The following is a 12921-nucleotide window of genomic DNA, read 5'->3' on the forward strand; positions in this document are numbered from 1 at the left end:
TCTTTATTAACCAGCTGAGCCACCAATAGGATGCCATTTTGGACCCAAGTTTCCAGGAAAAGTGATTTATTTTTCTATAAAATATCTCTGTTGTTCCAGATAAGGTATTTGTGAGGTGAGAAGTTGTGTTTATAAATGAGGGTCCACGCATGATGTGTAAGACTTGCGCGAAAGGTGTCTACTTCCGGTCAAAGCATTTTACGATAGTTACAGGTCAGGGTATCTGTTACGATGTTAAGAATAACAAGTATCTCTTAAAATGTTTCCGATAATGAAACATTTAATATAATGTAGACAAAAACAAAAAAATAAAAAGATAGTGTGTTGTGCCATGCGCTTGTGAAGTGGCTGTTTGGTCTCTCCAATGTAAAGGTCTGGGCATTCCTCGCTGCACTGTACAGCATACACCACATTGTTAAGTCTGTGTTTTGGAGTTTTGTCTTTCGGGTGAACCAGTTTTTGTCTGAGCGTGTTGCTGGGTCTGAAATGCTTGGAGAAAACCCTCCTGAGTTTTTCTGATACACCGGCTACATAGGGGATGACAATGTTGTTGCGTCTGTCCTTCTTATCCTCCCTCGGGTGAGGGAGGGGGCTGACACCAGCGAAAGAGTCACCACCTCCACAGGACAAGACTCAGCTGTCCATCTGCATCTTAAGGATAAAGGACACTCTTTCGAGGATGCCAATGTTCACATTTTGGACAGAGAGGACAGATGGTTTGAAAGGGGAGTGAAAGAAGCCATCTATGTCCACTGTGAGTGACCATCTTTGAACAGAGGCGGTGGTTTACGACACCAACTCTCTGCCATCTATAATCCAGTTTTGAGTTCCCTCCCCAGACGCCTTAACGCCCACTCACATCCTGGGCCATCTGACCTCAGGAATTCGCATGATAAGGTGGGGCCAGGTTTCACAATGAACTCACCCGAAACCCTGGCTGATTGGGACTCACACCCAGTTTCACACCTTGGCTCAGGTGATTAGAGGATCATCAGGGGTCCTTTTGTCCCTCTGTGGGGGGATACTCCCACTAGGTTTATATCTTGGACTCTCCACCATTTGACCTTAGAACTAAAGAAGCTTCTTGGATGAGAGGTGAAACGTCTTCAAGCAACTTAAATATGGAATCAGAACAATGCCACCTTGAAACGAAACCGAAAAAAATATTGAAACCGAAAAAAATATTGTAACTGAAATAAATGTACTGAAAAATCTTGTATTGAAACCGAAAAAAAAATTGATAGTGAAAAACAATTAATTGAAACTGTAATTTTTTTGTTTTCGCTTATATATATATATTTTTTTCAGTTTCAATCCATTTTTTTTCGGTTTCAAACCATTTTTCAGTTTCAATCTGCTGGCACTGTTTTGGCGTCCAGGGGCGCGCTGGGGGGGGGGGGATTCCGGCCCCCATGTATTTGCATATATTATGGAGGCCACTAGCGCTGACCAAGCTGCCATCTTTCTCTCTTCCCGTCTTTCAATGGCTGCTTCAATTTCAGCTTGACCCTCCAAACCGCAAGTAAGTAATCATTTTTTGTCATCTTTCTTGCTGTCCCACTGGACTGGACATTAGTTTAGTTTTTTTTAGCTACATCTGGTGAAGTTGTGGTAAAATACTGGTATTAGCCTATTCGTCGTAGCAAGCTAGCCTGAAGCTAATATTTGCTAAATTTAGGGACACCTGTGTCTCTTTAGGAGTTGGAGGCCGGTGTTTTAGGAACGGCACAAGATCTCATCAACAGGCAGTGTTGGGCAGTAACGTAATACATGCACCGGCGTTACGTATTTAAAATACAAAATATGAGTAAATGTATCTGTTACAGTTATCGTTCAATAGGTGATGTTGAGAATACAGTTAGTTTGTTGAAATAAATGGATTACATGGCGGTATTTTCCTGTTTCATATGTTAGGCAATGGTCTCTCAATTTTTGGTAATTCCACGCTGGTGGAAACCCAAACAAAGCACGCAATAAGAGCCTCTAAAAATTATTATACAAAAATGATTTAATATGAAGGCAATAGCAGAGTGTTACAGGCATCGCCCTAAACAATGTAGCCTCATGGGCAGTGTAGTCTGTGCTGCAGGGAGAATGGACTGCCATACCCGTTATGTGTCTGTGAGCGAGGGAGGGAGAGAAAGGAAAAGTACGAGCTGTCACGGGGCAGAAACGGGAGCTGGAAGCATGTAAATATAATAATAACCACTGCAGCCAAAAAGAGTGCCTGACAAGCCCATCTGTAAGTAAGCTATCAAGTCTCGACTGTACACTGTGTTCGTGTTTTCCTCTGAAACAATAAGTCCCGTTGGAGCAGCCTTTCAACGCCTCTCTCTGTCTCTGGCAAGCAGAGTTGACCCAGACAACAAAGTAAAGCTAGTTTTCAGCTACGAGCCCGACACGAACCCGACGTATTAGCCAGAGGTCCCTTTACTACAGTTCGGAGCCGCGGACCTGTTTTATATACGCGTGGGATAGTTTTCTATACGAGATCACAGCAAAAAGTGCAGCCTTACCTAATGTCCACCTACTGTTACTCATTTATATTATGATTTTAACACCTAGTTGGTATTGGTATGGCAAGTAGCCTTCAGTAATAGTAACAAATCACACAGCAATAGTACATTCATGTAGTTGTAAAGTATTCAGAATACATTACTTCTATAATCTTTGGTGGAATACATTTTAAAATTAACCTTCGCAACACTGTCAACAGGTTAGCACCTCATACCACAGTGCAGCAAAGCAGTCTCATGAGTGCTGGGAAGGACAAGCCCAGAGCCCAAAACAGACAGTCCAGGATATGACAAGGTTAGTAATTGTATGGTGAAAATTATACTTTTAGTTATCTTGATTGGCAAAAGAAAAGTAAATACAAAATCTGCTTCTCACATTTAGGGCATTTCCAAGATTTTTTTTTTTTTTTCAAAACTTCAATTTCTTTCATTATAGCTGTCCTGTGCCAGATGTTCTGTTGACCCACAGTGAGAGGCATCATTTCATAAACACCAGGAAGACTGAAACTCATCGCCGGGATCAAGCAGGGCTCGTGATCTTCACCAGCAGCTCCCTCACAAGAAGGATAAACCCAGCATTTCATGAACACTGATGGAGACCTTTGCTTTGTGTAATGTTAGAAGTACTCAGATAATCCTCAGAGGAATATCTTTAAGTCCTGTAGAAAGTTAAACATATGTTGTGCTCTCTGGTTACTCTGGTATGAATGACTCTGAATTACTTTATGATAAATAACACACTATTGTCAAAAACAGTGAAAGAATTCCAGATCACAAGTTTTTAGTTCAAATACAAGTAACAACCTTTGACTTTAATCAGGTTTTATTTAATTGTGTCAGAGAAAACATCATGTGCTCTTCATGTAGCTGAGTACATTCAGTGTTTAAAACAGAAGTTGTGCAGGTCTGAGATCAGCAGTTTTCTGAAACACCAAACTGAGGTACTGTTAATGCTGATGTATAGTGACACAGTTACTGGGGTGATTAATCCTTTTGACTTTTTGTCTTTAAATTTATCAATAAAACAGCTGCAGCTTTCACTGACAGCACATGTGGTACTTTAACCTTTGTACTGTTTTCTTCAGTTAATTTTGGAGTTACTACAAAGATTGAAGATATAGGATGATCTGTCTGCTGTCACTGGGTGGTGCTGAGGTCTGAATCTGAGGACAGCTCCTGTAATCACAAACAGAACCATCACAAACTGAAATATAAAGTTTATCTCAAATCTGAAATAGAGCTGATCCTTCTCTGTCCTCACACATTCGGGATCTGAAGTTGTTCAGTCCTACAGTTCTGCCAACAGCTGTTTATTTTTTAGTTGTTTTAAAGGCCTTATATACTAACACATTTTCTAATATCATGTTTACCTTTGAGTTGTTGATGCTTTAAGGACCTAAATTACGGATTAGCTTACAAACACATTTAACTTACCAAAAATAATGCGGTGAGGCCTCAGGTCCTCCTGTCCGGTGTTCCAGATCTACTGGCGTTTAGATCAACTGGCGTTGGTCGAACAGATGTGTGGCAGTCTTGCGTTTCAGGAGCTGCTACCGACAAACCAGCAAAAAAACGGCAAATGTGTCATCTGTGACACTTGTGAGGTTATGTCAAACACACTCCGTCAGTCTTGATGCTGTTGAACAACAAAATGTATAAAAATGTGGCGAGTTTACCTGGTGATATCCTCATGCGCGACGCGATCGCGAAAACAGCAAACAAGTAATACTACGCCGATGTTGTTCACAGGACAGCAAGAGTAAACGATCGGGAGACTGTTGTCGTCGTTATCGTTCCCCTCGCACGGTTTATTTCTCCGAATTCAGCGTTTTTGCTTCACAACTAAAGCGAGCAGTTTACTTTGTGCACTAACATGGACTCGAGTCAACCAGCGCCACCTCTGGCCAAGTGCCGCAGCCTACAGCCAGATCAACTTGTGACACACATCTGCACCACGTTTGAATTCGTTTCATGCACAACACATTTGTACCTTTCAACTGTGTCTGTTTGTGCGTCATGCAAATAAACCTTTGAAATGAATGAAATGACACTAATATTTCACTAGTGTTGTAACATCACATGTCGTTAGCGTAGTCTGTGTCTTTTCTCTGCGAACAAACATGTTAGAGTTGGTTGTTATATACAGTCTGTATAAGTGTGATTAATCTAATAAACATTTGTAAGGAGATGGCAGTTACTGTGAATGTACAGCATTTACACAGTGATTAGTAATAAACAGTCAGACAATGACTCTGACAATCTCATTCAATCTTGCAGACTGAATGCACCTTCTGTGGAAAGTGGTACCACACAGTGTGTGTGGACTTCCCCTGTGCAGAAGGCGACAACAAATGTTGTGCATGCTAAATAAACAGAAACAAATGATCCCTGTTGTCTTTGCTTACTGATTGTTTTCAGTGTTGACAATCCACATTGCTGGCATTGCATCTTTCAACATGTTTGTGGGTAGATTTGGATGTACCAGGGGTAAGTGCAGACACTCAGCCTCTACTCACTGTGATCATAGCAGCAGGTGCAGATGTGTCACAAGTTAATCTAGTAGTAGGCTATGGTAGTAGTGGACTGACCTCCATTTGAAACTGCTCCAGCTGCTGTGTGATAGTGGATCTGCTACAAATTGAAGATCATATGGAAGTTTTGGAAATTAACCCTTGTATTATGTTGAAAAACAAAAAAGTGACATTGATTTTGTTGCGGGTCATTTTGACCCGTACTGTGTAAATCCACTCAGAATTGTCAAGAAACTGCAATAAACTGCAATAAAACAATAGCAACTTTATTTTCCATCAGATAAACATGTAGAACACAGACATACAACAGTGACTTTCCATAACTATTTTAGGAACAATTTGGTTTTTCGTTCTTACAAACACGTATTTTGAACTTGCCCAACGTTCTCAGTTTTCCAATGTTCAACATTTTCTATTTTGTCCACATGATGGACAGAATGTAACTGTGTGCTTCTTGCATTTCTCACAAAAAGTGCTTGTTTTCAAACAGGAATCTTCCTAACTAAGATTTAAAACAAAGGATTTCTACGTCTCCTCCAGTCTCACAGATGACAAACCAAGCGACACACCTGAGTCACTGACTTTCTTAAATCCACTCACTCTCACTGGCTCTGTTTATTACTAATCACTGTGTAACTGCTGTGAATTCAAAGTAACTGCCGTCTCCTTACAAATCTTCATTGGATTAACCACACTTATACAGACTGTATATAACTACCAACTCTCGAGCCATGTTGATGGATTGCCTATATTGGCTGGAAATATTAATTTCCAGAGAAAGGACACAGACAAACGATGCTTACAGGATGTGATGTGACAACACTAATGAAATATTGATGTGTCATATTTGTCCAAGGCGTATTTCATTGTTATGGAAAAAGAGAATATCAAAATCATGATGACCAATTGGAGTGGTGATTTCTATGACTTTGTGTATATAATTTGGAATTTTGTACAAATGTAGGCCAATAAGGAATATATGATATCATTTCATTCTTTTCAAAGGTTTATTTGCATGACGCACAAACAGACACAATTGAAAGGTACAAATGTATTGTGCATGAAACGAATTCAAACGTGGTGCAGATTAGGGGTGGGTTTTTATAATCGATTCATCGATTAAAATCGATTCTGGCTTGGATAACGTAAAATCGATTCATTAAAATCCTGAATCGATTTTTTTAATATAAATTTATTTTGCCCGAAATGCCAGAATCTCTGGTGACATCTCACAAAATTTCAAGAACCACCAAACAGTTAAAAGAATAGAAACTGGGTCCCATTTTCACATATCAAAGCAGCATCTTTACATGAATCCTTCAGTAATTAGATGACAAAAAAGACTTTAATTCAATCTTCAGTGCATTTAGTGAAGGTCTTTTGTTTTGCCATTTACACTTATGAATGTGGTATTTGCCCATAATTATTACCATATTGTGGAGCATGGCAAGTTCCTTAGACGGATCGCCATTATTGTATAAAACCTGTGTTAGAGTCAGTGGGGTCATCCCATCTATTCTTACACTCAACCAGTCTACCAAATCCTGCCAGAAGTCAGTCGTTACTGAGCAGGAAAAAAACAAATCAATACTTTCTTCATTTTGCAAACACAATCCACATGGCTCCACCTCAAACCCAAACCTTTTTTTAAGCATTTCAGCTGCTGGGTAATATCCATTAATTATTTTAAATTGCATTTCTTTGACTTTGGGGGGGATAGGCCATTTTAAAAAGTGTGTATATTTGTTAGTTATTTTAACGTTACTCCCTTTTAATTTTGTGTTACTGTTAAAATCGTGAAATAATTCATTTTTAAATATATTGTTTATGATTTTATTATTACACTTTTTATTAGTTAAAGGAATCTGATTTAGCTGTAAAGAAGGTAAACTAATTTGTCCCTTAGAGTAATATAAATAGCCTTGTATCAAACTTAACAGAGGTAAGAGGATCACCTTACAGACCTTGTTATATTCTCTAAGGGAACACTGAATGTTAAACTTTGCAGTGAAAACACCCACTGGGAGAAACTGCCCCTTTTCATCAAGTAAATCTGTTATAAAGATGATGTTTTTTTTCCATACCACTCTTTAATGAACAATGACTTCCTATTAATTGTAATGGTCCTGTTAATCCACAAGGTGGAGCAATGTGGCGTGAAGTTATGGGCAAAAACCATCTTCCAATAAGACAAGACCTGCTTATGATATTCTGACAGTTTCACAGGCAACTTCAATATATCAAAATCACATTTCAGGAGAAACTCCAACCCTCCCACCTTTTTGAAAATATTTTTAGGGATATGGAACCATATGGAGTCAGGTTTCAAGAGGAAGGCTTTTATCCAGTTAATTTTAAATACTCCAACCATTGATTGAAAATCAATTGTCTTTATACCACCTTTGGTGTAATCTTTGACAAGTTGTGATTTTTTAATGTAATGTGTTTTATTGCACCAAATGAATTGATAGATTATGGAGTTAATCTTTTTAATACTTTTCGGGGTAATGTATAATGAGTAAGCTGGATAAACCATCTTTGAGACGCCCTCTGATTTGGATAATAGACTGCGTCCAAAAATTGTGATATCTCTCATTAACCAATGATTTAGTGTTTTGGACATACCATCAATTTTGTCTTTTAGGTTTTTTGACTCTCTAGTTTTGATGTCTCTATTTAAATAAATGACTAGATATTTGACTTCATTTTTCACTGGAATTGTCCTCGTTATTTTCCAAACAATCATAAAGTGGCAAAAGTCCACACTTCTTTAGATTCAGACACAAGCCTGAAGCTTTAGAAAAAATTGAAATTACATTCAACGCTTTCTCAAGTATTAATTTATCCTTTAAAAATATTACTATGATGCAAACTGACTCATTTTCAGTTCAGTACCAAAAATTTTTATTCCTTTGATGTCTGAATGGTTCACAGTGAGGTAGGCCATTAATTGAGTGCAAAGAATAAATAATTTTGGAGAAATTGGGCAACCCTGTCGAATTCCACGGAATACGTCTATCCTAGGTGTTATGCCTGGATTGAGCGAAACATAACTGTAAATCTGCTTGTAGAACAGTTTGATCACTTTGCAAAATTTGTTTCCAAATCCAAAAAGTTCTAAAGATCTAAATAGAAAATTATGGTCTATTGAATCAAAAGCTTTAAAAAAGTCAATAAATAATATTAAACTTTCTGAATTGATAAAGGATCGGTAGTCAATCATATCTAATATCAAACTTATGTTATTTTGACACTCATCGATTAATTTGGTTAAGACGCTCTTAATCCTATTTGCATATGCTAAGGCTAATAATTTGTAATCATTACATAAAAGTGTTATGGGTCTCCAATTGTCTAGCACTTGTAAATTTTTGTTTGGTTTGGGCAATAAGGTTATTAATCCTGTTTTCATTGTTGGGGATAGTTCTTCATTTTTTAAACAATCCAAAAAGGCATTAAATAACAAATCTTTAATGTCTTGCCAAAAGGTTTTATAGAATTCAATCGTTAGGCCGTCAATTCCAGGCGATTTTCCATTTTTCATTTGTTTTAGAGCTGTTTCTAATTCAGATATATTCAAATCTTTTTCTAACCATATTTTATCTTCCTCTTCCAATTTTTTTTACCTGGTCTTTAATCATATCAAAAAAAGATGTCTGCATTCTCTTTTTCGGTTCTTGGTTTATACAGATTACTATAGAATATGTTAATTTCCTCACTAATTTAGTTTGGTTCCTCTATCATAGTGCCATCCTCACTCAATTTAGTTATTTTTTTCTTTGTTTCTCTGCGCTTCTCAAGACTATAGAAATAAGATGATTTTTTTTCCCCATGTTCAATCCACTTGGCTTTAGACCTTACATGTGCTCCTTTAGCCTTAATCAAGTACACCTCATCTAGTTGACTTTGTAAAGATTGTAAGCATTCTGACTCTTCTGCAGTCATACAAGGCTTACCACATAATAAATGTATTTGTTCGATTAGATTTTTCTGTTCACATATGCGTGTGGCAGACACTTTCTTTCCCGTTTCTATAGCTAGTTGTTTGACACTATATTTAAACCATTCCCATTTACTGACATTAGTCATCATCAAATTGTTAATTTCTAATTGAATTTTTTTTAACTTGTGTACAGAAATCTTTGTTTTGTAATAAACTATTGTTAAATTTCCATAAGTTCGCAGATCTTTGTTATTTACGTAGAGATGATGAGAGACTTATCAGACAATGATCAGTAAGTGGAGTTGTTTGGGTTTCACATTTAGTAACATATGATGATACTGTTTGGGAGACAAGCCAATAATCTAGTCTTGAACATACGTTCTTATTTGTTGGACTAAATCAAGTGTATTTCTTCGTATTTGGGTTTGTCATCCTCCAATAATCCATCATATTAGTTGTTGTACAAAAATCACAAATAATGCTATCGTGTTCTGGTTCTTTCCCTCTCTGTGGTTGCCTGTCAAGCCATGAGTTAAGTGCCAGGTTAAAATCGCCTCCAGTTATTACCTGGGTAGAACCATATGTATTACTGCAATTTGCAATTAATTTACTAAAGTTTAACATCATGTTTCTATTTAGAGACCTGTTATTGTATCCATACACGTTGATAAGAATAATTTTCTAGACTCATTGCTTGTTTACACTTGATTTGCAGTACTGTTTAATCCTGTGGGTGGCGCTAATCGGTTTTTCCAAACCACCAATAAGAGGAACACGAAGAAGACGAAGAACGCTAAGAAGAAATCAAGTACAATTTCAGGTACTGCAGCTATAAACGCTCATTTATTTTTTAACTCTCTGTTTTGAAACTACGGCATGATATGATAGCGGCCCTTTCTGTCTATAAACAGCGAGTCTGTTGCTTTTTAATGGTTAACCAGTAGACTGGTTTCCAGTGGTTTCAAATAGCTAAACGTTAGCGAGGGGTTTAATCCATTTTTAACAGTTTCATTGTTCTGTGTTTTTTTGTTTGCTTTTTAAAGCATCATTAAATTATCCAACATTACGTAAGAGTGAAAAAAGTTAGCATTGTGTGCAAAGAAAATGACATTATGGCTCGTAATTATTATTATTAGTAGTAATAACGGAGCCCTCACAGACACGAGCAGCTTCCTGTATCACGAGACAAGCACAGGCAGCTCTAACCGAGCTCAGCGCTGTATTACTGCATACTCAGCGGGTTTACTGGGGAAACTAGAACCAATACTCTAAATACATTTTGCAGCATAATAGGAGTGAACCCCCCCCCCCCCCCCCCAAAAGCTGCATTGGCGGTTGTTACTGGCACATTATAGCCAGTGTTGCCAACTCCTCAGTAAGGAAAATCGCTATTGTCTTTTATTGTCCTAAAAGTCGCTAGATTCAATTCCAACCCTGCTCCTTTATCCGGGCCTGGACTGGCAAAAGTGACCCGAGATTGGCACTCTGGTGGAATTAATTTGTGTGTGTGTTTATAAGTAGTTTTAAACCTTGTGATCCACAAAACAGCATATCAGTAAAGGAAGAACTGACTGCGTTACAATCAGTGCGGGAGCAGCGGCTTCGCTCATGCGCGATTCATTTGCAGTTTGGACGCACAGGTGTGAACGTCTCCTGCCCTGATAGCAGCTGGGGGAGGACTATCCTCCGCCCGTGAACGCTTTGGCACGGGTGAGGTGCCCACGGCAGCACCGCTGCTTGTTGAGAGTAAAGGCGATACCCGCTTTCTCGTCAAAAAGTCGTCATAAATAAGTCTCCCTTCACACCAGAAAAAGTCGCCAGATTTGTCGCTAGTCGCTTTTTAGAAAAAAAAAGTCGCTAAATATAGCGACAAAGTCGCTAAGTTGGCAACACTGATTATAGCTGTCTAATCGTTCTTGACACTGTAGGTTTAGTAAAACATGTCAGCACCACAGGATCAAACTTCCACCAGACTAAAGAAATGCAAGCTTTTTTTCTTTTTTTTTTGCACAAGTCGATAGGCGACAGGCACGACAAGGAAGTGTGCTTGAGTGAACGCTGGATTGGCATTTGAAAAGCGCTCCTGTGGCTTCTTGATGAGTGAGTTAACCTCAGCAGCAGTAGTATGGCTTTGGGAATAATTGTGGCTTGTTTGTGTAGCTACTGCTTGTCCTGCCGCTTGTTTTGCCACCAGTGTATTGATGCAAAAAGATTCAGATCCCTGAATGCGCTTTGATTGGTGGACTGCCTTCCTGTTAATCATAGATGTCAAACATTTAGCCCAAGCTTGCTAGTAGTGAACCTGGCAAAATGCACACCTCCTCATAATTCCCCTTTCTGTGAGTGTAGAGAAGCTGCATATTTAACCCCGGAGACCTTTTAATTTACAGGAGTGTAGGTCTGTCACATTAAACAAATGTTGGTGTAATAAATAGTAGGGCTACAACTAAATATTACTTTGGTAGTCAACTAATCTGCCAATTTCTCTTTGATTAGTCAACGATTATTTCAGTAACTCTTATCTAATGTGTTCTAGCCTCCATACCTCACGTGCTCAAGTCTGCCCTCTTGTGATTATCACTCCGTCTCATCCCAGAGCAAATTAAAATAATGATCTAGGAAACATATGAATTGAAAAATAATCAAATGAATCTATAGGCAAGGCAAGGCGAGTTTATTTGTATAGCACAATTCAACAACAGGGTGATTCAAAGTGCTTTACACAGACATTAGAAACAAAAACAAATAAAAAGCATGATTTAAAATTGATTAAAACAAGCAAACAAACAAACTAACTAATTAACAAACAAACAAACAAAACAGTATATAAAATCAAAACAGATAAAATCAGAACAATAGATAAAATCAGTAGTTAAAATGTTAGTTTTGAAATTTAAGCTTAAAGTGTGGATTTGGTGCTTTATTCAAATGCAGCTGAGAACAGGTGAGTCTTCAACCTGGATTTAAATAAACTGAGTGTTTCAGCTGATCTGAGGCTTTCTGGGAGTTTGTTCCAGATATAAGGAGCATAAAAGCTGAATGCCGCTTCTCCGTGTCTGGTTCTGACTCTGGGAACTGATAAAAGACCAGATCCAGATGACCTGAGGGATCTGGAAGGTTCATACTGGGTCAGGAGGTCACTGATGTATTTTGGTCCTAAACCATTCAGAGCTTTATAGACCAGCATCAGGACTTTAAAGTCTATCCTCTGACGGACAGGCAGCCAGTGTAAAGACCTCAGACCTGGACTGATGTGGTCCACTTTTTTGGTCTTAGTGAGGACTCGAGCAGCAGAGTTCTGAATGAGCTGTAGTTGTTTGACTGATTTTTTTTAGGTAGACCTGTAAAGATGCTGTTACAGTAATCAAGCCTACTAAAGATGAATGCATGGACTAGTTTTTCCAGGTCCTGTTGAGACATCAGATCTTTTATTCTTGATATATTTTTGAGGCGATAGTAAGCTGATTTTGTTATTGTCTTAATGTGTTTTTCTAAGTTTAGGTCTGCATCCATCACTACACCCAAATTTCTCGCCTGGTTTGTGGTGTTTAGGTGTATAGATTGAAGTTCTCTGGTGACCTGTAATCGTTTTTCTTTGGCGCCAAAGACTATTACCTCAGTTTTGTTTTTGTTTAGCTGGAGAAAATTGTGGCACAACAAGTCATTAATTTCCTCAATGCATTTACCAAGAGCCTGTACAGGGCCTCGGTCTCCTGGTGACATTGTGGTATATATTTGTGTGTCATCTGCATAGCTGTGGTAGTTTATTTTGTTGTTCTTTATAATCTGTGCAAGTGGGAGCATGTAAATGTTAAACAGAGGGGGTCCCAAGATTGAACCTTGGGGAACTCCACACGTGATACTTGTCTGCTCAGATGTGAAGTTACCTATTGATACAAAGTATTTCCTGTTTTCTAAGTATGTTTTGAAC

The 12921-nt window shown here is 38.2% G+C and overlaps 1 protein-coding gene and 2 long non-coding RNA genes across 4 annotated transcripts in view; 2 read left to right on the forward strand and 1 right to left on the reverse strand.

The window, feature by feature from the left end:
• Positions 1-1985: 1985 nt before the first annotated feature.
• LOC143418495 (uncharacterized) lies at positions 1986-3693 on the forward strand. The gene is made up of 2 exons (XR_013098488.1): positions 1986-2811; positions 2953-3693. It is a non-coding gene; the product is annotated as an uncharacterized LOC143418495 (long non-coding RNA).
• LOC143418494 (uncharacterized) lies at positions 3567-4404 on the reverse strand. The gene is made up of 3 exons (XR_013098487.1): positions 4193-4404; positions 3951-4066; positions 3567-3692 (listed from the first exon to the last, which is right to left on the reverse strand). It is a non-coding gene; the product is annotated as an uncharacterized LOC143418494 (long non-coding RNA).
• Positions 4405-9705: 5301 nt separating this feature from the next.
• atf7ip2 (activating transcription factor 7 interacting protein 2) overlaps positions 9706-12921 on the forward strand; it is a 35065-nt gene continuing 31849 nt past the window's right edge. For both annotated transcript variants that reach the window (XM_004560705.3, XM_004560704.3), the window contains exon 1: positions 9706-9810. The gene's annotated coding sequence lies outside the window, so the exon portion shown is untranslated. The remainder of the gene's footprint in view (positions 9811-12921) is intronic.

The sequence above is a fragment of the Maylandia zebra genome, linkage group LG4 (assembly GCF_041146795.1).
Source record: "Maylandia zebra isolate NMK-2024a linkage group LG4, Mzebra_GT3a, whole genome shotgun sequence".
NCBI classification, from domain to species: domain Eukaryota; kingdom Metazoa; phylum Chordata; class Actinopteri; order Cichliformes; family Cichlidae; genus Maylandia; species Maylandia zebra.